We start from the raw sequence: 4389 nt of genomic DNA on the forward strand, positions 1-4389 counted from the left end.
CCTGATCTGTTAGGATATGCCTTTCCAAACTTGTGTAATGAAATCTTCAGCCAATTGCAGCAAGATATATTCAGATAGTCTTTACTGTGTTTTTTAACAGAATTGGTTTTCACTCACTCTTTTTTCCTGTCAACAAGGAAGAAGCTTAGTGCCACTTAAATATGTGAGTCAGTCGTCTCACTAAAGACAGCAGACTAGAATAATACTGTATCTATGTAGTTTTGGATGCTTAATTCCATTTTAGAAACCCACATACGCATTTTTCAGGTACACATATTTTTCTGAAACAAAATTACTTGACATTTTCTAGTTTGTATTTCAGTTCAAAGGTGATTTGTTTTTCTAGAAAGGGTGGGGAAGAAACTGAAGTAATCCCTTCTGAGCTATGTGTTTCCAAGGAAAAAGGACCTCTCCATCTCCAACACGTCTGGTCAGAAAATCATGCTGAAGTTCAAAGCTATAAATTGATTTATTATCAGGAAAAAAGCCAAATAGGAACAAACTGAGGTCAGTAGTTTTAAAAGTATTTAAAAGTTAGCATTTCCTTGAAGCTAAGTTGAAAGATTTGTACTGGTATTTTTTAAAGTTAATTTTACAAAATGAATTGGTTAAGAATATCTCAGTTAAGAATTCATCATGTAAAGGCGTCATATTGTGTTGTAGAAGGCAGAAAATCTTGTAAGCTTTGCAGAGCAAAAATGTAGGTTCAATAAACATAAGAAAAGCTGCTGGTAAGGCTGATGGAAATTGAATAAATGCTAAAATCTCAATAGCTTGACTTTTTTATTTATTTTTATTGTTTCTCGGGTCTTAAGTCCTTTTCTTTGCCTTAGGTGGTGTACAAATAAATGCTGTATGTAAAATGACTTGTAGAGTACAAACCCTCAGGCTTGTGTGTGATTAATTTCTCATACTTTTGATGATTGCACTGAAATCGAGAGGACTATTCATAGTGCACACATATGTACAAAATACATGACATTGTCAGATGATTATAGATATATCTAATGCCTTGCATAAAGATCACCAGTAACTCTTTTCCAACATTTTTTTTCTTTTAAATGCTAGAATATTTAGTATATAATTTAGCATAATATGAGATAAAGTAGAAAAAGCAAATCCACAAAAGTAAGGAGTGTCTATCATCTAGGCATAAACTTGGCAAGGTGGGTTGTTGGGTTGTTTGGGTTTTTTTCTGCTTTCATCTGCCTTCTGTTTTCATCGTCTAGATGAAAAACCTTGAAGTGTGGTTATAAAACAACTGTAAAAATAGCACTGAAAGGCTGCATTCCAGTTATTTCTCTAGGCTCCATATCAACCGCACTCACCACAATAAAAAACATTCTAATTGCCATTCCTGTAAGTTCTCCTTGGCATCTGATAGGCAAGTGGTATTCTTTCTGGCTCATGAATCATGACTGGAAATAAATAGTTTTAGAATAGAAAATGGGTTGATTGTGGGTGAGCCAAAACACAACCCAAAATAGAAGAGCTTATGCTCTTCACCGTATTCTCTCTGCGCTGGGAAGAGGAGTGTGTAGTAGTAGATGATGTAAACGATGCCAAATGAAAACAGAGATGTGGTGAGAAAGAAAGGCAGCACATCTACCCAGTCATTGTCCTGTGGTGATTAAACATATTTTGTTGTAATTAGCAGAGATTATGTATTGTCTGTCATACAAGCTTACCGGTGCCCCAGCAAGGAGTACTGGGCCAAATGTGCAAAACCAGAGCATGGCATTGCACGTGTGCGCTGTGCTTGCCAGTTACAGCAAGTGTCTGTGAGCACGGGGCCTCCGTGTGAAGTCTGCGTGATGGTTTGTGTCTGAAGTTTTCGGCTTGGTTCTCCTGGCATGTTTTTTTTTGCTTACAAAGTCAAGAACTAGAGTGGCTACTGCAGTCATACTCTCTTGTGATGATGGCAGGTTTTGAATTCTTTTCTCTCCCCACTATCAGTCCCAGCCCCTGCAGAGTCCTTCTGCCCCATTTCCTGTTAGAGAGGCTCGGCAAAGCAGGAGGCAATTTAGCACTAAGGAAATAACAAACCGTATGGAATTGGGAAATAGTATAGAAAAGATTTCACAGAAATGGAAACAGCTATCACATAAGCAGAGGCATATCCTGTAAAATAAACACATTTGAACACAATTAGACATATCATTATACACAAAAAGGCGTATGTAGACATAGCACATAAATAGGTGTATTTTTAATCAGCAACTTCTTTGCACTATTGTCACCAATTAGAGTTCCTGTTCTGATCTCATGGCTTTATAGCTATCTTGATTTCAGCATGTTTAAAATACATTTACTGCTTTTGTATTGTATGGTGGCTTTTGTCTGAATGACTAAATGTGTAGGGTCCTATAAATGGATGCGTGTTTACGATGCATTGCAGGAAATGCTCAAGTGGTATGGAAGTAAGTTGGGAAGGGTAAATGGAGAGAAAATACACATTTTTTGAGCACTGAGAACATTAGATAGGCAATGAACTGTTGAATTAATACAAAACTGGGAGAGAGTATCGAGCCACATTAAAGTAAGAATTGATCTTTTCATTTTTCTAAGTCAGTAATATTCTGTAGTTTTGAGATTCCTGTTGGGGTGTATATATATATGTGCTGAAGACAGCAGCGGAAGGGGTTACTCTAAAGTAGAGTGTGGAAGCTGCTTGTCTTCTGTGCTTCTAAAGTGAGGGAAGGTTCTGTTTAGTATAATAGTTTTCCTTGTAGGTTACCAGGCAATGTGTAAATAAGGCTATTTTGTTCTTACAACTATGCTCGAAAAGCTTTTATCCAAAATATCTTATAATTGCTAACTCTGGTACAGCTCCGAGAATAGGAGCCCGACTATAGGTAGATTCTGGGGTTATCAGTGTGTTTCTGCAAGTTATTTCCATTGCTCTGGATCTGTGGATCAGAGGCAGATTGATTTATAGAAGTGAGTCTGATGTAAACTAGAGCATCAGATTTTATTGCTATTTCATCTAAATTATATGGAAAGGCTTGAGTATTAAATACAGTGGTTGCTAACAGGGGGGGAAAAGAAGCAATTTTTTTAGTGCTTGTGGTCCAACTAATTATCATTCTCTTACTTTGTATTCTGCCCGGCTTATACTATAATCATGTTATACATTGGTAAGAGATTGAGCAGTTCCACTCTGTTCCTGGTTTTCAGTTGTAAAAGCACCAGTCCCCTTCATCTCTTCAAACAGTTTTTGGCCATTTTTTTAGCACTTAGCAAGTATTGAGATTTCTAATATTAAAGTATTTTCAGCTGAATCCTGCATGTGTGCATTTATGACTACAAAATGATGAGGTCTTTTTTTGAAGAAAAAGCACTGTGATTTGTCTCCCATTTTGGAAGCAGATCCTACGGTTCTGAAAAGAGCTACCGCTGCGATCCTTTGTTCTGCCATAAAACGGTGAAAATGTCTTCCCCGGATCCCCGGGGGTTTCTTGCTGTTCTGTGTCTGCAAGGGCGAGATTTTAATTTACGACGACGTTCAGAATTAGCTTACATGCTTATTGCCATTTGTGCTACTGCTTTTTTTGATTCGAAATGTTAAAGAGCAAGATGCGCTATAATTAAACTTGTGATGTCCTCTCTTTGTAGTAAAAAGAACCATTGAGGATGGTGCCTCTGCTGTGCAATTCAGCCCCGTGGAAAGGGCTTAAACAGACGTAAACGATTCACAGGCACCCGCTCCGGGGCCGAATTTCGCTTCTGTAGCTCAAAAAGCGTGCGCAGCCCAGCCCTTCGCGCTGCCTCGAAGCACAGCCTTGCCCGCCGCTGCGCTGCCGGGGTGGCCGGGCCGCCCGGGATTTCCCGCAGCCTCTGCCCCGAGCGCGCCCTGCAGCTAACGGCGGTGCCCGACCCCGCAGCGGGGGACGGCCGCCCCACGCCCCCGCACTGCTGCACCCCCGGCGGCTGGCACACACCCCCTCGGCCCCGCTCTCCGCGGCGGCGGGGCGGCAGGCGCGGAGGCCGCGGGCCCCCTCCCCCGGGAGCGGGAGGGCCGGGGCTGCGGCGGCCGCGGCCGGGGGCGCGGAGCGGGGCGCGCATGCTCCGCCGGCCGCGGCCCTCCCCCGTCTCCTCCCCGCCGCCCGGGGCTGGCCGCGGGGACGGGCTCGACCATTTCTGCGGGCGCGGCGGCGAGGGGCCGAGCCCGGGCGGCAGCGGCTTCCCGAGCGGCGCGGCCGGCTCCGCTCTGCGGCTTCAGCACCGCGGCGGCGGACAGCGCCCGGCGGGGCCGGGGCGGTGCGGGCAGCGGGCAGCGGGCAGCGGGCAGCGGGCAGCGGGCAGCGGGCAGAGTCCCGGCCGCGGGCAGCGGCCCCGTCCCCGGGCCGGGCTCGCCCTCCCCCTCCGAGGGGGCTGGGCAGCAGCAGG

Source organism: Pelecanus crispus, chromosome 7, assembly GCF_030463565.1.
Source record: "Pelecanus crispus isolate bPelCri1 chromosome 7, bPelCri1.pri, whole genome shotgun sequence".
Lineage (NCBI taxonomy): Eukaryota > Metazoa > Chordata > Aves > Pelecaniformes > Pelecanidae > Pelecanus > Pelecanus crispus.